This window comes from Saccostrea cucullata, unplaced genomic scaffold, assembly GCF_032062105.1.
Source record: "Saccostrea cucullata isolate Sc308-1 unplaced genomic scaffold, CSIRO_AGI_Scuc_v1 ctg1333, whole genome shotgun sequence".
Taxonomy (NCBI): domain Eukaryota; kingdom Metazoa; phylum Mollusca; class Bivalvia; order Ostreida; family Ostreidae; genus Saccostrea; species Saccostrea cuccullata.
In genome coordinates, this window is record NW_026921475.1 from 13040 (window position 1) to 38618 (window position 25579).

At 34.1% G+C, this 25579-nt stretch overlaps 3 long non-coding RNA genes across 5 annotated transcripts; 2 read left to right on the forward strand and 1 right to left on the reverse strand.

Moving 5' to 3' along the window:
• The first annotated feature begins 217 nt into the window (after window positions 1-217).
• On the forward strand, window positions 218-4078 carry LOC134260074 (uncharacterized). The gene is made up of 3 exons (XR_009990469.1): window positions 218-557; window positions 3573-3773; window positions 3995-4078. It is a non-coding gene; the product is annotated as an uncharacterized LOC134260074 (long non-coding RNA).
• Window positions 3665-6717, reverse strand: LOC134260073 (uncharacterized). Of its 3 annotated transcripts, none has more exons than XR_009990466.1 (4): window positions 6663-6717; window positions 4870-4948; window positions 4054-4145; window positions 3665-3803 (listed from the first exon to the last, which is right to left on the reverse strand). It is a non-coding gene; the product is annotated as an uncharacterized LOC134260073 (long non-coding RNA). The 3 variants fall into 3 exon arrangements; XR_009990467.1 differs by lacking the exon at window positions 6663-6717 and adding an exon at window positions 6482-6564; XR_009990468.1 differs by lacking the exon at window positions 6663-6717 and adding an exon at window positions 6388-6426.
• A 441-nt stretch (window positions 6718-7158) lies between these two features.
• Window positions 7159-8656, forward strand: LOC134260075 (uncharacterized). The gene is made up of 2 exons (XR_009990470.1): window positions 7159-7235; window positions 8556-8656. It is a non-coding gene; the product is annotated as an uncharacterized LOC134260075 (long non-coding RNA).
• Window positions 8657-25579: the final 16923 nt, after the last annotated feature.

The following is a 25579-nucleotide window of genomic DNA, read 5'->3' on the forward strand; positions in this document are numbered from 1 at the left end:
ATTATTTTTTTAATTCATCAGTTTTGCAGATATCTTTAAATCGGGCAAATGGACATCTTCCTGGAAATGCGTGAATCCACAGTTAAAGAAACTATAGTCTGTCCCACCAAGTTACTGTAAGCACTTTTCGCATGATATCTCAAAAAATATAAATACCTTGGCTTTCACACCAGTTCCGATGGATAGATCATTTTTTTTCCAACCTTCCTCCGTTTATCCGAACCCTCGAGGTCAACCAGTGTATACACACGGCGGCAAATTCAAAGTCTACGGAGATTTAACATTGTCAAAATGGCTGCCACTTCGGAAGGGGATCATCCATTGTTCGTAATTTTCCGTACGTCGTCGTCAGTAAGGAAATGACGTCACACACGTTCGGGAGTGCTCTATGGTTATCGACGTCCGAAAAACCTATAACGCCCGAGACTTCCAAGTATATATTTATCATTGTTTATACTACAAGAAATATCACTTTTTCAACAAACTTTCATACCCAGACTGAGACCCAAGGGACCAAAGATTCATAAAAGGGTTAGTCACTGCATAAAGGCAAAGAGGTATGACTCAATTCATACACAACATTTCGATAGAATAATCGAGGCTAGGCTACTGCAAATTTAGCTCAAGTAAAATTAGTTTTATAATTTAAAGCCAACACGTAACATTATAGATCAATCAAAGTAATATCACTAGGATTAAGATTTTTAAAAATCATAATTGCTGCCTTACCTTAACGTTTCATCTTAGCTTTCCTTATAAATCCAACTCTTTTACGTTTGTTAAAAAACTGTAGGCCTTAACACACGGTAAAAATAAGTCAATTCATCGTTTCTATGTCACAGTATGTGAACAAGTGATGTCCTCACATGCATATGCCACAGTATTTCTTGACTTTGTTATACATGTACTTCCAACTCTCTGAACACATAAATCCTTCTTTGATATCGGTGCAAAACAACGTTTGTTGTCTGCATCAATATTAAACTACGTCACCAATGAATTTTGACCTTGCCCTTCCAAACCTTCATGTAATGTATCGGTGTTAGAAAAATTCAGACCCAGGATATACATTTTGGTTAACCTTAAATATAACAGAATTATTCCAAACATCAATGATACAGATGTTTTGGACTAGGCGAGACAGTGCCTTCTAAGGCCCAAAAAATAATTATCTTGTTTCCTGCTACCAACCTGGAAAAACAAGCTAATTCAGAGAATTCGTGTCCCCCGCTTAGGGAAAAAGTCGGCTCCCCCTGACTGAATTTGTAGAATTATTAAATGTATACATGTATACTGAAGGAAATAAAATACATGTATGTCAATATGCATATAAAGATTTGATTGCTTATTCTTTATTATGTGTATAGAAGATTTTTTATATGGAATATTTATCACACTGTAATGATGATTTTATAACCTCATAAATTTTTCATTTCACATGCTGAATACTATCATTTAGTAAAAAAAAAAGTATTTAAAAAAAAAAAAAAAAAGAAAGCTTCGACCGAGATTCGAACCCGGGACCTCTCGCATTTGAAGCGAGAGACATAACCACTAGACCACGGAGTCGCTTTACCCGGAGTGAAGTATATGCAGAACTGAAGTCACATACATGTATATATTCATGTTTTCATGTTCGGTATTCTCAAAATTTTACACAATCCATGGTGTTTGATTTATTTAGCCTTTATTAAACAGTTTTAATAGATGTAATAAGAACATAAAGTCCGCCGAGAACCTGTTTTATACGCAATAACTCTCCTCCTGCCCCTGCGCTAAAAATAGCGACATGTAATACTATAAATACTAATAAAACAAACGGGGCGGGGCACTTTGAGAGGGGCGAGAGACGTCCTAGGGAGTTTTGGTATAAAATTACATTGCATAAGCTCAAAATCTTCTTGAAATATCGCCCGGAAATGATAGTGTTACACACAGACAGAATGTATAAATTTACGACCTTGAACTTTGACCTTTTGACCTCAAAATCAATAGGGGTCTTCTTTAGGCCACAGGGAGTTGTTATGTAAAATTTCATTGCGATAGCTCAAATGATTCTAGAGATATCGTGTGGAAACGAAAGTGTTTTAACAGACAGAATTTGCTTATTTATGACCTTGACCTTTGACCTTTTGACCTCAAAATCAATAGGGGTCTTCTTTAGTCCATAGGGAGTTGCTATGCTAACTTTCATTGCAAAAGCTCAAAGGGTTCTCGAGATATCGTGTGGAAACGAAAGCGTTACAGACAGACAGAAAGACGGACGGACGGACGGACGGACGGACAGACGGACGGACGGACGGACGGACGGACAAACCCAAATTAATATCCCCCACTTTTCAAGCGGGGGACAAAAATTGGGTAGGTAGGCAGGAAAATTATTTTATTTTTGAATTCTTTCTATTTTCGATATGAACTAATACAAAACCAAATTAAACATGTCATAGACCAATATTTTCATTACAAATTAAATTTTGTCTTTTGATGCATGACTCAAGTAGTATTTATGAAAGTCAATATTTAAGACATATACTCGGTAGTATCATAAAATACTACGAAAGATGAATAGGACCACATAAAAAATATTTTTATCTCGTAATTACGAGAAAAGATCTCGTTATAACAAGAAAATATCTCGTTATTACAAGTTAATTATCTCGTTATTACGAGAAAAGATCTCGTAATTACAAGATAAAAATATTTTTTTTATGTGGCCAAATTCCTCTTTCGTAAAATACCACTTGAATATTCATTATTTTTTTCAGTTTTAGAACATGGGAACATGAAATTCCAGGTTTTTTCCAAACCTAAAAAACTGTAGGGTCAGGTGCGAAAAATTAAGGTAGGTTGGGTAACAGGAAACAAGACTAAAATTTTTGGGGGCCTGAGTACAGCTGTCTCTCCCTCGGGGCTGAGATATCTCTGTCTCGGCCCATAGTCATGGTGCTGTCTCGCCCTCAAATGTCAAATCATTATTTCTGTTTATTTGTGTGAAATTAAGAGTAAAATTCATATTTAAGTAAGAGATTTTATTTCAAAAATTTGTCTAGATATGAACACAGATATTGCGAATTCTCAGATATAGCGAGGTAACCTTGGTACCCAGCTATGTAAATTAATGAATTCCTTAAACGGATAAAACAAATTATGGTTATAGCAAAATATTTTCATAGGTCCCATTGACTTTTCTTGAACAGAGTTTTACTATATTAGGTTAACATTTTCACTTTCTACAAGACCTTTCTGAGAACTTCAAACAACCTTAAAGGACATTGAGAAGTTATAAACATTATCATGATAAAATAAAAACTGTTGCATGAAGAAATTTAATTTTTCAAGATTCATTTTGAGATTCTGAATTAAATTATAAACTAAAGAGCTATCCTTATTGGCTGAGAATCCAAATACCTTAACAGATTTTTAATAACTCTTGTAAAATTATAAATGCTTGAACCATAAAACAGCTTTAGATTATAGGATAAACCAGTTTGTTTGCACTGTTTTCATCGTATTATTAAGTAAAATTTAACAATATTTTAAAAGATAAATGAATTGTTTGTCCTATATTTAAGGATATTAGAACAAAATTAGAAGAATAATTGTAAAGTGCCCACTGAAGCTTGAGTCCATGCTGTAGAAAAGACATGAAACAGAAGTGAGAAAATGTCGACATCAGTCATCTATAAAGATGGAGATTGCCTCTATTCTAAAATTTCCGAGGGAAATGGTGTTGTCTGGCTCATCCAATGATCACTCCATTTGCAGATTACCAGGTAATTTTTGGTTTTGTCAATACTTTGTGCCTGAAAAAAAATTAATGATAAAACATTTTAATTTGTCATAAAGATTTCAGTGCATAAAAAATACTTTTAAATTTGTGCAAAGTGAAATTTAAAGATAAAATAAAAATTCAGACCGTGCTCATCATATTAATATAAATTATTTACTTATTAAAAATACATATACAATGTACTTGGTTAATTCTCATTTTCAGGTTCCAGTCTGAAGTATACATTGGAAGAGCATCTTTCTCATTCATATAACAATTACTACCTGTGATCCAGAAGAATGTCCTGATTGTTTAGTCCCACATAAGATGGATTTCAATCTGACATGTTATTCTGAAAAATTGAGTGTACAGTCTTCTTAAGGTTTCGTCAAAGGTCAACATATCCAAAAATTTATTTTTATAATAACTCCAAAACTATGTGAGGTATAAAGTAAAAACTTTTACAGTTTATAAATTTTTCATTGATTAACAGATAGAAAGTATCATTTGATAAAAAATACTTGGAAAAAATATTTAAATTGAGAAAAAATCTTTTTTAAAATGCATAATTTTTTCAGAAAACGCACCTAATTAATTCCGTACTTTTAGTGAAAACCATCACTGCAGAAACAAAATATGATTATCAATGAAGGGCAAGTTGGACTTGGATAGCCTCTGGAAAGTTGTTTTCCCTGTTTATTTTGTCCAAATGTTAAGACTTGAAAGCGAAAGTACAATGCAAATGGCGGGTTCCACAGGGGTCTTGTCTTTATATATGTCATGCTTTCAATAACAGCCTTTCAGAGACCATTCACGTCCAACTTGGCCTTCAATGATAAACATATATTATTTCTGCAATGATGGTTTTTACAAAAAGGACAGAATTAAGCAGGTGCATTTTTTTAAAATATGCACATTTTCTGATTCAATTTTTCTCAAAAAATAAATATCTTTTTTTAAATATTTGTTATCAAGTGATGCTTTCTATCTATTAATCAATTATACATTTACAAACTGTAAACATTTTGACTTTATACCACACATAGTTTTGGAGCTATTGTAAAAATATTTTTTTTAGACATGTTGATCTTTGACGAAACCTTAATGCAGGCATTCTTTGTCACAATATCTTGACTCTGCATGGTCATCAAAGCTTTGGGCTCTTGTGAATTATTCAACCTATAAAAACATAATTTTGTATTAAAGTAATAAAAGTATAATAAAACATTTTATGCTTCAGTTATAATTACATTTTTTTATTGATGTTTGTTTATTCTTTCAAATGGTGAGATTGTGCAGTTTTAAAGGTGCTTAGACACAGATCAGCAGTTAATATTTTCTCAAATTTTCTGTAAAATATAATGACTTATCACTTACATAACAAGAGGCTCATGAGCCACATCACTTGTAATTACCTGAATAGCTTTGACCATGCAGTTCTTTACCAGATTTCCCCTGTTATACCTTTTGTGACCCAACCTAATATCTGTGGTCATAATTTGAAAAATTTAAAATCTACACTACCCCAAAATGATTTTGCATAAGTATCAGCTATGCTTGCCTAGTACATGTACCAGTAACTCCCAAGAAGAAGATTTTTGAATAGATTTTTCTTGTATATTTCAGTGTAAAACTTGGGTTCCCTATTGTAGTCCCACCCTACCCCAGGGGTCATAATTTAAATAATTTAGAATCCCAGGATGCTTCTGCTTGAATTTCAACCCCTAGGGAATCATGATTTGAACAAACTAGAATATACACTACCTGAGGATGATTCCATATAAATATCACTAATCATGACTTTGAAGTACTTAAAAAGAAGATTTTAAAAGGTTTCCCTATAAATTCCTATGTAAAACTTTAATCGGCCATTTTGGACCCACCCTACCCCCAGGGGTCATGATTTGAACATTGAATATGGCTAGACTGAGAATTTGAACTCTGAATATGTGCATGACAGCTAGTATGAATTACATGAAATGGAAATATATCTGATGTTACATGTATATCTATTATCAATTTTATTTTAAAGTCTGTACTTAGATGAAATGATTCAGCCTATCTTGACTTTTTATGCTGATCAATATACAGACATAATATGACATGTACTGTTTATTTATTTATTTATTTATTTATTTTTGTTTTCCTGTCATGAATAGTGAATACTACATATTATAACTTTCTCATTTAAACTGTTAGGTCAAGACAAATCATGAAACAGTGGGTGCATATATTATTCATCTACCTTAATTATTCCTGGTTCTGCTAATTAATTAATCAATATACATGCATTCACATTAATGACCATTATAGAACTCAATCCAAAGACTTGATGAAAATTTAAAATATATGCACATTTTAATATTGTAAAAAAGTTTTGAAAAATAATTCCAAAATGTGTTATCTATTGAAAACTCTGTTTTGATGTCCACAGGGTGTTGATACTACACATAAATGAAAAAATAAAAATACACTTTATATATGAAGCTTGTTATTTATTTGCCAAATGCATGCATGTACATGAAATGTTATGAATTGAAAATGAAAGTAGGAATAAATTTTTTAAACTCTAGGCTAGTTACTAGCTATTATTTTTTTAGGTATTATTAAAATTTCACCTAATTGTTTAACCATATTCGTGTTCTTTTATAATCATAGGAACACTCCTTTATATTTTTCAATTTTCACACACGGGTTTACACGTATACAGACCGTTACAGAGCACGAACGGTCCATGGGCACTTAACAAGAGAGCTGTTGTTCTAATGTCAGCATATATCACGCGTTTTGAAATATATACTTAGCATTTGTAGACACTTCTTTCTTGTGTGTATATGAGCTAGTAAAACAACAACAGCTGCAAAAAATACCATAGAATAAATAAACAACTTACGTTTTAAACACTGGGCCTGGCGAAGCTGCTTGCATCATCATGTCAACAGCCATTAGGCCTATCCATAAGTTGTACTTCGTTAGATTCGGACTATTTTCTCGTAGTTTATAATTAAATTTGTTAAATGCAGTTAAAATTTATTTTAATTCAAAGTAAAAGTTATATTATCAATAAAAGCAATTTAAATTAATTCCTTATATTTTTAACGATTTTTTGGAAATTTACTTTGCAAAGGACGACTACTCCCGTCGAAAACTGGTTCCCGGCCCCGTAATCTCGTAGTTAATGGACGAGTTTACCATGTTAAATCACCGTAGACTTTGAATTTGCCGCCGTGTGTATACACTGGTTGACCTCGAGGGTTCGGATAAACGGAGGAAGGTTGGAAAAAAATGATCTATCCATCGGAACTGGTTTGAAAGCCAAGGTATTTATATTTCTTGAGATATCATGCGAAAAGTGCTTACAGTAACTTGGTGGGACAGACTATAGCCGACAAACTCCCTTCTGTGTGCGAAAAATCAAAGGCGGAAAATACTAAGAAACAATATTCAGCTGCATTCAACAGATTCTGTAAGTGGTGTTCTACTTATCAAATTTCTCCACTTCCTGCTTCAGATTATAATGTTTCATTGTACATGGTCAAACTTGGTGAAACTTGTAATTCAGTGAATACAATCGATGAAGCGTTTTATGCTATTAGCTGGGCACATAAACTATCTGGGTATCTTAATCCGTGTTCCTTGGATCTCGCAATATTCACCAGGGAAGGATGTCACAGATCAATTGGTCACCGATCTAACAATAAAAAGGAACCTATTACACCTGAAATTCTTAAAAGCATATGAGTATTGTACGGGAACGAAACATGTAACTTATTAGACCTTAGAATCGCATGTATGTGTATTTTAAGTTTCACAGGTTTTTTGAGGTTCTCAGAGTTAGTTAATATTAGAATGTGTGACATAAGCCTTTATGATGATCATATGTCCATTTTTATTCAAAAAAGTAGAACTGATCGTTATATGAAAGGAAATACTGTGTACATATCTGGCACTAGTCGTGTTACATGTCCTATTATTATCAAGAAAAGATATTTAGAGAAAGCCAAGATTCCACCTGGTTCTAATGAGTTTATTTTTCGTTCTATGAATTTTTGTAAAAAATCAGGTATGTGTTCCTTAATTGGACATAAAAGTTTATCATATACCCGAGCTAGGGAAATTTTATTGTCTGCACTTGAATTTATTGGGTTAGATAAGAGCAAATTTAGTTTGCATAGCCTTCGAGCAGGCGGTGCCACTGCAGCTGCTAATTCTAGAATTTGTGACAGACTTTTCAAAAAGCATGGCAGGTGGCGATCTGATTCAGCTAAAGATGGTTATGTAAAAGAAAGTTTACATCAGAAATTATTTGTTACAAAAGGTCTCGGTATTTAGGGGGAGGGGTGGTTTTTGTTAGAATTACAAATTTTCTTTTTTATCTTTTCTTTATCATCGAAGTCTGTTGCACTCGCGCATGCGAGCTCATCCTTTATATTGGTGTTTTGAGTTTTTATTTATAAATAATTTATGTTCGTTTGAACTGGTGAATTTAGAACATAAATATATTTATAAAAGTTACGGTAAACACGTTGGTTTGTTTACGGAATTTGGGGGCGTGGCTGTATCGAAGATCGATTGGTTTTAAGATTCGCGGTTCTGTAGGTTAAAATCATGCTAGGCATGTATACGTCGTATTGGGTTGTATTAAGGGTTTTTTAAGTCATTCGAAGTTTCGCTGCCTTAAGTGCAACAGACCAATCCCCCCCCCCAACCCCTCCCCAAGTATATTATTTTGTATGGTTTTTCTTTTCATGAATGTGTTCAATAACTTATCGTTTCTCTTTTGTAGAACGGGGTGATTACTTGTATGTGACGAAGATTTATTTAATGTTATAACGATTGTAAAATTAAAAAGCTGTTGCACTCGCGCATGCGAGCTCATCCTTTATATTGGTGTTTTGAGTTTTTATTTATAAATAATTTATGTTCGTTTGAACTGGTGAATTTAGAACATAAGTGCGATTTACGCCAGTCATATGAGTACACCAGAAGGCAAAACATAGTGACATTTAGGTCTGTTGGACGGAAGTTGCAAAGCGAAAGTGAAAGTATACGAGACTTTCCGACCCTATTTATACAAAGCAGAATTTATACAAAATCTTCTGCGTGAACAGAAAGCACTTGCTGTGGCCTTCAACTCGACATTAAGATTTTCGACGTATTGTCAATAATGATAATTTCCATTCCTATGTCAATACGATATATCCTAGTTAGCTTCTCTCCCTCATTACTGGATCCTCATTATTTGATATCAACTGAACATTGTATTAATAAATCCCATTCTTCCTCTTCCTTTCGAAAAACACATTTTGGACATCCCTACTTTTAGTTTTAGTTTCCATCACATCAAGCTCTGCTTTATGCATTTAAAGAATATGAAAGATGAAATCCCCCCCCCCCCCAAAAAAAAAAAATACAGAGAAATACTTGCTTACTTCTTATTATTTGTTCTCTCAGTTCTGACCCTGTCCCCAATCCCTTTCTTGTAACCATTAGGATGGATTCTCTGATTTCTATCAAGTATTACCATGCCCTCTGGGGTAGTATTCAATACGTGCCCGATTTGTAATTGTTCCAGAGTAGTCTACATATAAAACAAGAGGCCCACGGGCCTTATAGGTCACCTGTGCATCATGCAATAACTTTCAAATGATTGAATTTGTTTCATGTTTTAAGCTAGATGCTAAGGCATTCACAATTTTGGAAGAGGCACTCTTGCTCAACATAACTATATACTTAGTAAGTTTATTTAAAACCTAGGAGAAGAAGATTTTCAAAGATTTAATGCATTTTCACTATATAATCAATAGAGCCCCGCCCTAACACCAGAACCGTGACCCTGGGGCCATTAAATTCACAATTTTGGTAGAGGCACTCTTGCTCATTATAACTATGTACTTATAAGTTAGTTTATTTAAAACCTAGGAGCAGAGAAGATTTTCAAAGATATAATGCAATTTCACTTTATAATCAATAGAGCCCCACCCTAACACCAGAACCCCTGACCCTGGGGCCATTAATTTCACAATTTTGGTAGAGGCACTCTTGCTCATCATAATTATTTACTGAATTAGTGTATTTAATACTTAGGAGCAGAGAAGAAGATTTTCAAAGATTTAATATATTTTCTTTATATAATCAATATAGAGCTCCGCCCTAACACCAGAACCCTGACCCTGGGGCCATGAATTTCACAATTTTGGTAGAGGCACTCTTGCTCATCATAATTATTTACTGAATTAGTGTTTTTTATACCTAGGAGCAGAGAAGAAGATTTTCAAAGATTTAATATATTTTCATTATATAATCAATATAGAGCTCCGCCCTAACACCAGAACCCCTGACCCTGGGGCCATAAAATTCACAATTTATGAAGAGCCTTTCTTGCTCATCATAACTATGTGCTTAAGTAGTTTATTTAATACTCAGGAACAGAGTAGAAGATTTTCAAAGAAATAATGCATTTTCACTTTATAATCAATAGAGCCCCACCCTAACAACAGAACCCCTGACCCTGGGGCCATTAATTTCACAAAATTGGTAGAGGCACTCTTGCTCATCATAATTATTTACTGAATTAGTGTATTTAATACCTAGGAGCAGAGAAGAAGATTTTCAAAGATTTAATGCATTTTCATTATATAATCAATATAGAGGCCCGCCCTAACACCAGAACCCTGACCCTGGGGCCATGAATTTCACAATTTTGGTAGAGGCACTCTTGCTCATCATAATTATTTACTGAATTAGTGTTTTTTATACCTAGGAGCAGAGAAGAAGATTTTCAAAGATTTAATATATTTTCATTATATAATCAATATAGAGCTCCGCCCTAACACCAGAACCCCTGACCCTGGGGCCATAAAATTCACAATTTATGAAGAGCCTTTCTTGCTCATCATAACTATGTGCTTAATTAGTTTATTTAATACTCAGGAACAGAGTAGAAGATTTTCAAAGAAATAATGCATTTTCACTTTATAATCAATAGAGCCCCACCCTAACAACAGAACCCCTGACCCTGGGGCCATTAATTTCACAAAATTGGTAGAGGCACTCTTGCTCATCATAATTATTTACTGAATTAGTGTATTTAATACCTAGGAGCAGAGAAGAAGATTTTCAAAGATTTAATGCATTTTCATTATATAATCAATATAGAGCTCCGCCCTAACACCAGAACCCTGACCCTGGGGCCATGAATTTCACAATTTTGGTAGAGGCACTCTTGCTCATCATAATTATTTACTGAATTAGTGTTTTTTATACCTAGGAGCAGAGAAGAAGATTTTCAAAGATTTAATATATTTTCATTATATAATCAATATAGAGCTCCGCCCTAACACCAGAACCCCTGACCCTGGGGCCATAAAATTCACAATTTATGAAGAGCCTTTCTTGCTCATCATAACTATGTGCTTAATTAGTTTATTTAATACTCAGGAACAGAGTAGAAGATTTTCAAAGAAATAATGCATTTTCACTTTATAATCAATAAAGCCCCACCCTAACACCAGAACCCCTGACCCTGGGGCCATAAAATTCACAATTTATGAAGAGCCACTCTTGCTCATCATTACTATGAACTTAATTTGTTTATTTAATACCCAGGAGCAGAGAAGAAGATTTTTAAAGACTTACTGTATTTTCACTATATAATCAATAGAGCCCCGCCCTAACACCAGAACCCCTGACCCTGGGGCCATGAATTTCACAATTTTGGTAGAGGACTCAATGCTGATTACAATCATACCAACAGTGTGACTGCTTGATGTCCGGGAGTAAAGAAGAAGATTTTTAAAGATTGCACTATTTTTAGTGGTTTTTGCCCCACCCCCCAGGCCCCAGGGGGGCGGGGACCACGAAATTCACAATTTTTGTTCCCCTTCACCCATAGATGCTATATGCCAAATTTGGTTGAAATTGGTTCAGTGGTTTCAGAGAAGAAGCTGAAAATGTTTAAATGTTAACGCACGACGCACGACGCACAACGCACGACGCACGACGACGGACAAAAACGGATAGCAATAGGTCACCTGAGTTTACTCAGGTGACCTAAAAAGTATATTGCCAAGTCAAAAGTTATAACATTATTTAGCTTAATTATTGATAAAAGTTAGAACATGAAAATATCTGTGTTTGTGCCACTCGTAACATTGCATCCATCAAATCCGACAACAAAAACTTTTCGGATTTCCAAAGTTTTTGCTGTTAGAAAAGAATCGATGGCTGCCATAAGACTCTTGGCATCAGTGCGTTGAAGCTTGAGAAGTCCAAGGAAAACTTCACGGACATTCCCACTGTCAGAGTCGACAAACCGAACAATTATGGCAACTTGTTCTCGATTAGGATTATAAACTGACTCGTCTGCCAATAAAAAGAACCGTCCAGCTCTGTTGATAGAATATAATATCTCTCGTTCAAGAGAAAAAGAAAAGGTATCGACAATTTCTCGCACAGAGGAAGGAGAAGTGTACATGATTGATTGATGGTGCTCCATGTGATCAACAACTGGTCGGAATTCTAACTGCTTTACTAACAAGAGGCCAATGGGCCTTATAGGTCACCTGAGCATTATTTCCAGTGATTGAATTTGTTTTAAGCCAGATGCTATAGCCTTTACAATTTGGTAATCAGAACTTTACACTTAGCAGTTGTAAAGAAGAAGATTTTTAAAGATTGCATTAATTTTAGTGGTTTTGGCCCCAGGCCCCAGGGGGGGGCAGGGATCATGAAATTCACAGTTCTTGTTCCCCTTCACCCATAGATGCTTTGTGCCAAATTTGGTTGAATTTGGTTCAATGGTTGCAGAGAAGAAGCTGAAAATGTTCAAAAGTTTACGACCGATTGAAAACGAACGACGTACGACGGACGAAAACAGATAGCAATAGGTCACCTGAGTGACTCAGGTGACCTAAAAAGTTCATCATGTCACCAATATTATCAGGTATGGCCCACCTCTTGTACAGTATATAAAAAGCGGTGGTGAATAAGGTCTTCAAGTATTGAGAATTCCTTTGCCTGTTCTGATTTTGAACTACTTAATGCTGTTGATTAAGAGTTTGCAATATTGATTGTTCCTTTCCCATACCCATATAAACATCGTGCTCCTCTTTGTGTGTTACCGATTTCTCGTGTTTCATTATTTTCCTGTTCGGGTGAGTACCTACGTTTATTTTGATCTATACTATGTATTTAAAGTGCACTGTGCCTTTCAGTGTGTTTTTCACCGTCAAGCTATGGGGGAGCGTGGGGTATGTGAGCTAGCTCACTTTTTCTTTCATTTGTATGTGTGATGTGTGTATGTGTGTCCACATAGAATCTCTTTGGAAATGTAAACATAAATGGTTATGAGAATCATTTTGAATAATCATAATAATCATTTTTAATAATAGGTGGTTCATATTCACCAAATTTAACAGGAGAATATACAATATTTTTTCTACTAAAATTTAAATTTACAGTTTTGTTCATAGGCGCTCCCCATGTAATTCTGTAAATGACGTATGATAAGTATATATAGGTCTACCCCTCTATGGTATAAAATATCCAAGGCCAGTAAGTGGGCGCCATTGTGGATTTCGCCTGGGACCTCTGACTGACTTACTTCAAGGGTTTCTGGGGTATACTGGGCTGTTCATCAGCATCGGGTACTCTTATTTATTGAAAAAAAATATTTGCAATCTTTAATCCAGCACCATTCCGTCGCTTTCTCTTGTTTTCAAACATTTTTCAATTACTCCGTCACACATAGCTGATCTCGGCCGGAAGAAGTCGATTTCGTCGATTTTCAACAACTCGTACGAAAATAACTTTCGGAAGTTTGATAATATTTAGTGGGGGAAAGTGCATAGGCGCTTGGTTTCAGGATGATGTATTTTGTGTATGATGTGTTTTTTAGTGTGTCTGAATACCTCATTAAAATAAAAATGAAAATTCGCTGAAATTAGCACGTTTTAAAAATGCCATATTCCTCGGAGATTTTTTTTTCTCTCTAAGGTACATTTTTTTTTTGTTTTCTGTACTCAAGCCCCTGTCATACTCTTTGAGAAAATAAAAAATAGTATTTCGGAGAGAGGTACTGATTTTTTCTAATTGATTTATTTTCTCTACACAAGTCTGTATGAGACAGGCACGTAGCAACAGGGGGAAGGGGGGGGGCTGCCCGCCCCTGCTTTTTTCCCAACATTACCTTTACTATTGAAAATGTGCATTGAAAGGTTGGTTGCCCCCCCCCCCCCTCCCACTTCATACCATAGTATTGTGATATGAAGGAAAATGTACTAGTATTGTGTTGAAAAAAAATGGAAATGAAAAGAATTTGGCTTTGAAAAAATTTGGCCACCCCCCCCCCCCCCCCCCAATAGGATTTCCGTGTTTGAGCGGTTTTTTTTTTGGCTCGTCAACTTTTACAGGTAAGTGAAAAAAAATGTTTTTCTCTGGTTGCTCTCCCCTCTTTCAAAAACGGTGCTACATGTGCGTGCCTGTGAGAGTATATTTACTGTGTGACATTTTTAACACGTGCTAATTTCAGCGAATTTTCATTTTTATTTTAATGAGGGTATTCAGATACACCAAAAAACACATCATACACAAAATACATCATCCTGAAACCAAGCGCCTATGTACTTTCCCCCACTAAATATTGTCAAACTTCCGAAAGTTATTTTCGTACGAGTTGTTGAAAATCGACGAAATCGACTTCTTCCGGCCGAGATCAGCTATGTGTGACGGAGTAATTGAAAAATGTTTGAAAACAAGAGAAAGCGACGGAATGGTGCTGGATAAAAGATTGCAAATATTTTATTTCAATAAATTAGAGTACCCGATGCTGATGAACAGCCCAGTATACCCCAGAAACCCTTGAAGTAAGTCAGTCAGAGGTCCCAGGCGAAATCCACAATGGCGCCCACTTACTGGCCTTGGATATTTTATACTATAGAGGGGTAGACCTATATATACTTATCATACGTCATTTACAGAATTACATGGGGAGCGCCTATGGTTTTGTTAGGATTAAAATCAACTAGCCATTTCTTTGACCATTTATCAATATGTTCTAAATCAACAGTAAGTGATTGTGTAATATTTTCTTTATCTACCATAGCATATAAAGAAGTGTCATCAGCAAAAAGTCTTATATGGTTCACGAGATCATCACAAATATCATTAATATATAAAAGGAATAGGAATGGTCCTAGGACAGAACCCTGAGGAACTCCAGCATTTAATGTTTCAGTAGTCCTAATAAAGCTGTTATATTGTTTATATTTGATAAGAGCGGTGTATCATGCCTGGTTATACTTGCAATTTGTTAAGACGGCCTGTCCGTGCTATTTGTACCTAAGTATTTTAGGTTTCTATTTGTATATATACTTTTTTGATTTATATCGAGGACACCTCAAAAATATGAAGTCAGCAAAGTAAACGTATAAGAACATAAGCAAACATTGCATAAAGTTTGGGAAGAATAAAACACAAATAACGTTTTAGTATATACATGTAATATGAACTGATATATGTCAATTAATTATGCGTTATACCTTTCAAATAAAACACTTTCGAAGAATCCATTTAAGGGTTCAGGCTCTGAAGTTTCCCTCTGTGTGTAAGTCTGAAATTATAAAAATGGTAATATAAAAAAAATTAATAGTTTCTTATAACATGAATTGAACCTATAAAAGTAAGGTTTCTTCTTATATATGAAAGATATATAAATATATTTATCGGAATATATATAATGTAAATTATAAATAGATTTTAATTACCTCGAAGGTTGTCAGTGGCGTTGAGGAATAACATCTCTGGTTATTCCAATCATTAGCTGGTTGGACGCATTTGATTGTATACGTTCCCTGTGGTGTTACGGCTTGTTCAGCCTCTTTACCCCAAAGGGTAAGGAGGGCCGTCATAACATCCATTGATAGCTGCAGCTCTCTTCTTTTCGAGCCACTGCTGACAACAGTCACATCTCCGACCTAAATATTTAAAATTTATTACTTAATTTACACGTAAGAGAGAGAGGTATACTCAGAGAGAGAGAGAAAAAAAAGAATCAGAGAGAGAAAAGAGAGTAATTTACTTACACTTCTCACTTGTACTGGGGAGAAAGAAATTCTCTCCCCATTTGGAAGAGCTGACGCCTCAGCCAAAGAATACAATTTAGAATTGAAGAATTCTTCTTTAAATCTTTGATTATTTTCGTTCAGAACGAAAAATGTCTCCATGATCTATTAAAAAAACAGATGTGAAATTGGTAAAGTTCATCCTGAATTTATTGTATATTATTAAAATCAGTGGACAAGGCCTGCAAAATGATTACTTTTCAATCATAAAAAGTCACATTAATTTTTTTTAAATTCAGTACTTGGAATTAAATTCTTATTTAGAGGTTAGAAATTATGACAAAACCCTTCTGGCAGACCCCCCCCCCAAAAAAAAGAATGATTGTAAGTATTGACTTAGTTTTTCATCTATGATGTGAATATTGAGTTAAGGTATATACATCTTCGTATAATGTCATAGACTTTTGGAAATTTATTAGTCCCCTGTCGGTGAAACCGGAGGGGACTATAGGTTTCCTCTGCGTCCGTCCGTCCGTCTGTCTGTCTGTCTGTCCCCGTCAGTTTGTCCCACTTGGATTTCCGCACTTTTTTACTAAACGCTTGCAGATATTGAGCTGAATTTTGGTATGTGAGTGTATCTTAATGAGTTACAGATCAAGTTTGAATTTCGTTTTGCTTCATTGATTTTTGACAGAATAATGGCATTTTGAATACTTTTCATTCCCACTTGGTTTTCCGCACTTTTTTTCTAAACGCTTGCAGATATTGAGCTGAATTTTGGTACCTGAGTGTATCTTAATGAGTTACAGATCAAGTTTGAATTTCGTTTTGCTTCATTGATTTTTGACAGAATTATGGCATTTTGAATATTTTTCATAATCGCTTAATTAAGATCGGGTTCGAACTGCGCTAACTTCCGATTGTCGACAAAAATATGAAGCGAGGAAAAGACGATGGATAAATGAGTTGAATTGTCATCTTAATGTTTATTATTTTATGAGATTTTAAGGAATTTACAACTTGAAAATCTTTCATTTTACCTTGGACATGACTTTTGCACATTAAAAAATGACATCCTGAAGAAAAAGGGGAACCCGGTAGGGGACATGTATTGCTTATGCAATACTCTCAGAATGCTTGTTAAAATTTATTCTTAATAGATAAACATCTTTTGGAAGAATGCTTTCCAATAGGTGTGTAACTATATATAGAGCTCTTTGTAAAGCACCAAGTAGGTCTTCCGTCCTGTTAGACCGGATGTAACTTTTATTTTAAAAAAACAGAAATGATATCTCTTATGATTTAAATCATCTAAATCTATGTTGAAAACTTCTAAAGTAAGCCTTTTCTCGCTACTTCCTTAAGTTCAACCGGAAGTGACGTTAGTAGACGGAAAATTAAAAAAAATAATAAAACCGATGTGCAGAACTTTAATCGTTCTGTAATCTAAAATCAGTAAAATTTCTGCTCCAAAGCATACAAATTTTTATTTAAAGGCAAATAACTGAAAAGCGGAAGTAAATATTTGAAATGTTAAACAGCATTCCGACTGAGTTTATTAATGTCTATTACATCTGAAAAATTGAGCTAAATCCGTTGAGAAATGAGTGAGATATGAGGCCACAAAGTTTGCGTCTAGGAAAAAGGAAAAAAGAATTATAAGAATAATCTTAATGATCAGAATCAGCAGAAGGTTTCGCGTTGGAAAAGGAAGACCTAAATAAATTTGTTACAAAAAATAATTGAAAGAAGTATAGTTTCTTTAAAAATATTGACAAAGGCAAGAACTCCTAAAGTGTATTTACATTTTTGTAATGAAAAAAGTTATTTTCGATACCAGTAATCAAACTTCAAAAGTATAATAAGTTATAAGTAGCAAGTATTTTTCAGCATCCAAATTATACATTTGAAGTGTTTCAGTTTGACTTTTAAAATACTTTTTACAAAAAGTTTTATTTTGATTTATTGTAAATATATACTTCTATTTATGATAAAACACTTTAAAACACTTTCGAAATATTTCAACCGTGTTACCGGCCTTCATCAGTCGTGTTTATTTAAATGCATAGCAACTCAACAGTATTATGACGTCACAATGAACATAGAAATAGAGGGGCAACATCATGCAATAAAATTGCGCCGAAACATCTGAAGATATTGTGAGAGCAAAAATTGTACTTGTGTATCAAATTTTTTATCATACAGAATAAAATACTATAATACGGGGTATATAAAAAATATGATTTTAAAGTATATATATAAAAGTATATCTGTAAAAATAAGTATCATAATATCACACAAATGTTCATAAATCCAATTCAAAGACAGAAGTGTTCGCTTTTGTTAATACCAAATAGTATATAAGTGTTCAACTTTTTATTCCAAAGATTTTCTCTATATTTGCGGTAAATGTCATTCTTGTACAGTTTTTCAATGCCTATTATATTATAATCTTCTATTGTATGTACACTTGAATTAAAATGAGTAGCCACAGGGTCATTTGTTTCCCTTCTAATTAAAGACAAATTCAAAACATGTCTTTAATATAAACTATCACCAGTTTCTCCCACATACACTATTTTGTCACACTTCTTACAAAAAATTCCATAAACAACATTCCTTGATTTACAGTTAATATAATTTTGACTTGAAAAGTGCATCCGTTCTTATCTTCAAACTGGCTGGTTTTCACAACAAATTTACACAAAATACATTTTAGCACCACATGGCCCTCATAAATTTCTCTTTTTTTAAAAAAAAATAAATTGTTGTGGTTTTAAACACTAAAATGTCTTACAAATTTTTGTCTCTTTTATCAAAATCTTTTTTTTTTCAAAATGTTATGAATATTCGGTCACGTCGCATTTTATTTTTTCTATAATTTAGTAGATCCGAGCGATTGAGTTTGTCAACTTTCGTTAGTTGTTTTTCTACTTCGTTGCTAGAATATCCTCGTTTTCGCAAGTTTTTCACTTTATCACGTTGGCTTTGATAGTTTTCCTTTGTGGAGAATAAACGATGTGCTCTAAGACCAAGGCCACACGGAATTGAAATTTTTGTAGATTCGAGATGGCTGGAGGTTTTGTTAAGGTACATATGTTTGTCAGTTGGTTTGCTGTGAAGATCTGTTGTGAGAAGTCCGTTATCCAGAAAAATAGAAACATCAAGGAAGTCTATTTCTGTTTTTGAAAAACGTAGGTCAAGCTGAATGTTGTGGTGAATATTATTTGCAGTCTTATGGAAATCAAGTAGTTCTTCTTCTGTCCCCGTCCAGATCCCAAATACTTCGTCAATGTATCTTGGATACAAAAGAGGTTGTTGTTTACAAATCGCCAAAAGAATATTTTCCCATTCCCCCTATGTATACACATGCATAGTTTCGTCCCAGTTTGGATCCTATAGCAGTACAATCGGTTTGGATATAATGTTTATTGTTGAAACTAAAATTATTGTTATACAGGACGGCATCCATCATTTCTAGAATATTGTCAGTATCTACTTTTTTCTGTCGTTCTTCTAGAATCCTTTTAATTACTTCCCTTGCTTCCTTCCTAAGTAAACTAGGATACAGTGACTTAACATCCATGCAAAATAAAAATAAATTCAATAATGGAAGTATGGATATATGACCCTTATGTCGCAAAGAATTGCAGAACACGATCAAAAAATAAAGTATATATGTCTCATATGCAGCCTGACATACAGATAACTGACATACGAGGGGTAATCAAAAAGTTCGTGGACTGAGGCTATAAAATTAGTACAATGTAGCCGGTGCTTTCAAAATTTACATGTATATGGAACATAAAACAACACAAAGTAGAGAAAATGTTTAAATATTTTTCAGGAGGCATTACTTTATAGAAAGTTAGAAACGGAAACCCCTTACCCCTTTTGACGTCATTTTAAAAACTGGTCACATGATTTACTTTTTATCGCCGATAAATGGCTGAAATATTGCCGATTCGGCGTAAAATATTAATCAATCAATCAATCAAAACCTCATTTGATTGGACGTTCCGTGTAAAATTCACGATAAAATTTTAAAGAAGTTCCAGAATGAAGTGAAAATTTCATATTTTACAGAACCATTGTGTCCCGACATGTACATGAATTAACGGGATTTATGGATCTCGAAATATTCATATAAATTGAGTTTTTCTCAGTCACACAAGTGTCAAAAAACATCGTTTTCGAGGTTGCGCCGCCTGCATGAATTGTGGTTTATTCCTTGGACAGAAAAGATTATGCTAGCTAGATATTTCAAAATTCTTTGAGGTACCTTGAGCGGTTAAAATATTATGGCGTTGGTCCATGAACTCTTTTGATTACCCCTCGTACATGTAAATGCTCCACACATCCAAGTTTTTACTTGGTTCATACATCATATGCATTGATCATTTATGCAATTAATGGCTTAAAGATATTTTTGGTCTTTGTAATACTGGTTTCCTTAATTTTGGACTCGGCAAATCTAGAAATAAAACCTGGTGAGGCAAACTAAATTTGAAAATGTAACCTTAACCTATGAAACGAGGAAAATGCAAATTAAAGATAAAAACGCTTATTGTGTACATATCGTTGCCATTTTGCATTAAAGAGGCAACCACCCTTCTCATTTCCTGCACATTTAGCCTTTTTGAACCTACAGGGATAAGCATCCAAGTACCCGACACAAGATAAATGCCTGTGGGCCTCTTGTTTTGTAAATCTGAGTGAATCTTCCTCTTGGTTTTTGTTCGACAGGTCATTACATCCAACTCCTTCGACTAAGTGTTTGGAAGATGTTATATTCTAAACCTATTCCATTGCCACCGTAATGATCTTTTTCCCTGCACCTTGTACTTTTATCCTTATCTTGTACATCCAAGAACAAAGCTTTTAGGATAATAGGACTAGGTGCAATAGAGCCCCGCACTAACACCAGAATCCTAGCTGATCCTTGGGTCATGAGGTTAATAATTTTGGAAGAGGCAATCTTATTCAACATTACTATGTACTTGGTTAGCTTATTTACTGCCCACGAGCAGAGAAGAAGATTTCAAAGTAATCATGAATTTTCACTATACTGTATATTTAGCCCAACCGTAGCACAAGAACCCCTGACCCCGGGGCCATGAATTTACAATTTTGGTAGATGACTTAATTCCGATAACAAACAAGTTTGGCTCAATCAGCTCCTCCTGTAGTAAAGATTGAATACACTTCATCAGCTCGTTTAATTCACCAACCTCGTCATATAATAAAAATAAACTTTGTGAAATGATCGAAGTAAAAATTAAACATCAGAGTAGTTATAAGGGTTGTACAGAGTAGCATTACACTTAAGTGCTATGTAACAATGTCCCATTTAAATAAACATTTATGTCATCAATATACATGTTGAGTACTAAATCAAATCAATATGCAAAACATATTAACATGAGCTCAGGAATTTTTCTACAGGATTTCTTTGCACACGGACAAGACTTCAGGCATACATTACAGCATGTGCATTTCAAACAAGAGCAAGGTTCTGTACAGGTTTTATGCGAGTCACTGAATCAGTGGTTGATGGTACTGTTCTTTCAATACCGTAATTCCTTTGAATTTAAGTCTTTAAAACTTTTTATTAAATATATTTAACTTGATTTAAACAGTTTACATTATTATAACAGTTTAAATTTTTTTTTAATTTTCAGTCCGTTGGAAGGGACAGTAAATGGTGCCCCGTGTCAAGGATAACAATCCCCTTGGCACAGAAAAGACCGTTTCTCTGGAGTTCGAAAACGAGTAGTCTCATTTGGGGCCGCCAGAGAGACCAAACACTTTCAGAAAACCGGTCAATAAATAAACAAATATGGCTGAAATTTTGCCGACTCGGCGTTCAACAATATAAAATAAATCAATCTAATGGGTTGGGGCTTCTTTTTCCAGTATTGACTTCATTTCCTCATGGTTACATTTTGTAATGCTCCTTTTGTATACATAGCACACAGCATAACGACCATCCCTAACACAGCAGCCAATCTCCTTCCAATAAGAGAGCGATGATGGTGGGATCCCCCAAGTGCAGGACTTAGTCAACATCCTTGATGTTGATCCCCATTCCGAATGCCACAGTTGAGATGAGGAGTTTTAATTTCCCATTATGGGAGATGAATCGATCCATTATTCTCTATCTGGGTTCCTTTTCAACATAACTTTGTACTTGGTTAGTTTGTTAAATGCCCAGGAGCAGAGAAGGTCGGTGCCTTACCCATCGGTTTCATGCTCTATCCGTTGACAGCATCCAATTCCATTTGAATGTTTTCCTGAAGTTGTTAAAATCCCTCATTGCCACCTTCTATGGGGGTGTCAAATCCATCAAGTTGATCATCACTTTTATCCCCGATTGGAATAATAATCATATCCTGTGCCATCGAGGTAAGTGGCAATTATTTTTAACTTTCTGTAAATTTTAATGTCATTTATTGGTTCTATATAATTTTATTGTCTTCTGTTGATTCTCGTTTATTTGTCATCTCTCACGACAGATTTCACAGAATTTCTTCAAACTTTGCAGGTATTTAGGACACAATGTGTAGATGTGCATATCACCAGGAAATTCCGATTCCATTTTTTTTCCGGGAATTTCAGCACTTTTAAACTTGAGCATTTGGCCAATATTGAATATAGAGATGAACAGTTTGTCAGCGCAACCCCTCATAAACTGCTGCACAGAATTTCGTCAAACTTTGCAGGTATCTAGGACACAATGTGTTGATGTGCATATTACCAGGAAATTTCGATTCCATAATTTTTTCTGGGACTTTCCGCACTTTTCAATTTTTGGCCATACCTTGAATATAGAGATGAACAGTTTGTCAGCGCAACTCTTCATAAACCACTGCACAGAATTTCGTTAAACTTTGCAGATATTTAAGACACAATATGTAGATGTGCATATTACCAGAAAATTCCGATTCCATTATTTTTCCGGGACTTTTCGCACTAAAAACTTAGGTTTTTGGCCATACCTTGAATATAGAGATGAATAGTTTGTCAGCACAACTCCTCATAAACCGCTGCCCAGATTTTCGTTAAACTTTGCAAGTATTTAGGACAAAATGTGTAGACGTGAATATTACCAATAATTGCGATTCCTTTATTTTTCCGGGATTTTCTACACTTTCCAACTTAGACTTTTTGGCCATATTTTGAATATAAAGATGAACAGTTTGTTAGCACCACTCCTATTAAACTTTTGTACATAGTTTTGTCAACCTATGCAGATATTAAGGACATATTCCGTTATTTTATCCCAAAGAGTTTTGCCTATTATTAAATAGAATTTCCCCCTCCTCCTCCGACCACTTCAAATTAATGTTTGGATTTGTATAAAACCAAGAAATTTTGATTCCATTATTTATTCAGAAACTTCATTCCACATTTAAATGTCCTCAAATGCAAGACATTTTGATGTGAAGAGTTTTCTGCAATTATCCCTAATAAAAAAATACTATAGTTAACTATTGTTAACTATATAACTATAGTTTACTATAGTTAACTATAGTAAATCAAAGTGTCAAAGTTTTCGTCAAAGTTTTTCAAAGTGTCAAAGTTTTCGCCAAAGTTTTTCAAAGTATCAAAGTTTTCGTCAAAGTTTTTCAAAGTGTCAAAGTTTTCGCCAAAGTTTTTCAAAGTGTCAAAGTTTTCGTCAAAGTTTTCGCCAAAGTTTTTCAAAGTATCAAAGTTTTCGCCAAAGTTTTTCAAAGTGTCAAAGTTTTCGCCAAAGTTTTTCAAAGTGTCAAAGTTTTCACCAAAGTTTTTCATTGATAGTGTCAAAACTTTCGCCAAAGTTTTTCAAAGTGTCAAAGTTTTCATGACTGACGTTTTTCATACCAATTGTTAGTCCATTATTTATACACTGAATTGACCACGGATTTTTTCCTGATTATGACAACGAGCACACGGCGGGTGTGACCGGTCGGCAGGGGATGCTCCTTCCTCCATGGCACCTGATCCCACCTCTGATGTTTCGGGGGTCCGTGTTTGCTCTGCTCTTATTTTGTATATTTGTTTAATGGACGTTGAGATTGAATACTGTTCGTTTTTTCCATATCCTTCAAAGTGTCAAAGTTTTCGCCAAAGTTTTTCAAAGTGTCAAAGTTTTTGCAAAAGTTCTACAAAGTATCAGAATTTTCGATAAAGTTTTTCAAAGTACCAAACGTTTCGATAAAGCTTTTTAAATTTAAAAAGTTTTTGATAAAGTTTTTAAATTGTCAAAATTGGCGATTAAGTTTTTCTATGTAGTAAAGTATCCAAGTTTTCGATAAAGTTTTTTAAATTTTAAAAGTTTTCGATAAAGTTTTTCAAGTTTTCGATAAAGTTTTTCAAGTTTTCGATAAAGTTTTTCGAAGTGTTAAAGTATCCAAGTTTTCGACAAAGTTTTTTCAAAGTGTTAAATTTTTTGATAAGTGTCAAAGTATCCAAGTTTTCGATTAAGTTTTACAAAGTATCAAAGACTTCGATGTTTTCCAAAGTGTCAAAGTTTTCGATAAAGTTTCTTGAAGAAAAAAAAAATTTGCCAACGTTTTTTAAAGTGTCAAAGTTTTCAATAAACTTTTTAAAAGTTTTAAAGCATCTAAGTTTTCGATAAAATTTTTCGAAGTATCCAACATTTCGATAAAGTTTTTCGAAGTATCCAAAATTTTGATAAAGTTTTTTCGAAGTATCCAAAATTTCGAAAAAGTTTTTCGAAGTATCAAAGTTTTCGACAAAGTTCTTCAAAGTATCAAAGTTTTCATCAAAGTTTTTTTTTCAAAGTGTCAAATTTTTCGCCAAAGTTTTTCAAAGTGTCAAAGTTTTCGTCAAAGTTTTTCAAAGTATCAAAGTTTTTGTCAAAGTTTTTCAAAGTATCAAAGTTTTCGTCAAAGTTTTTCAAAGTATCAAAGTTTTTGTCAAAGTTTTTCAAAGTATCAAAGTTTTCGTCAAAGTTTTTCAAAGTGTCAAAGTTTTCGCCAAAGTTTTTCAAAGTATCAAAGTTTTCGCCAAAGTTTTTCAAAGTGTCAAAGTTTTCGCCAAAGTTTTTCAAAGTGTCAAAGTTTTCGCCAAAGTTTTTCAAAGTGTCAAAGTTATCACTATAGTAAATCAAAGTTTTCAAAGTGTCAACGTTATCACTATAGTTAACTATAGTACACTATAGTTAACTATAGTATTTTTTTGTTAGGGATGCCCTTATATGATCTATATTATGTATTTAAAGTGCACTGTGCCTTTCATTATGTGTTACAACGTCAAGATTTTGGGGAGCGTGGGGTATGTGAGCTAACTCACTTTTTTCCTTCATTTAAAGAAAAATGATCAAAAATTACAAAGCATAAATTCCAGAATTTTTTTTCATTAAAATTTGTTTTAGAAGAGGTGTAAAAATCTGTATGTAAACATTAAAAATATTGCGTACAGGTTCTTCATTTAGTGGAACTCAACTCCAGGGAAGAACACAATAAAGTTCAAACTACGTTGCGTATTACCTTAACAAAATATTTTATCTTAAATTTTTGACATACGGTATTCATCTTTTACTGGATGTTGGTGGACTTTTTCTCCTCTGTAATTAAGGTAGGCTGTCTCTGCCTCCATGTATGAATTCTCGGGCTAGGTGCTGTCCTTCGAGAAGCATGGGACAGAGACTCGTGCAGTTCGCTTGACGGCTGCTGTACTCTACTTGATTCCACTTGCTTCTTTTGAGATCTTCGTAATGGTAGAAGACGTCACAGTGGTTTTC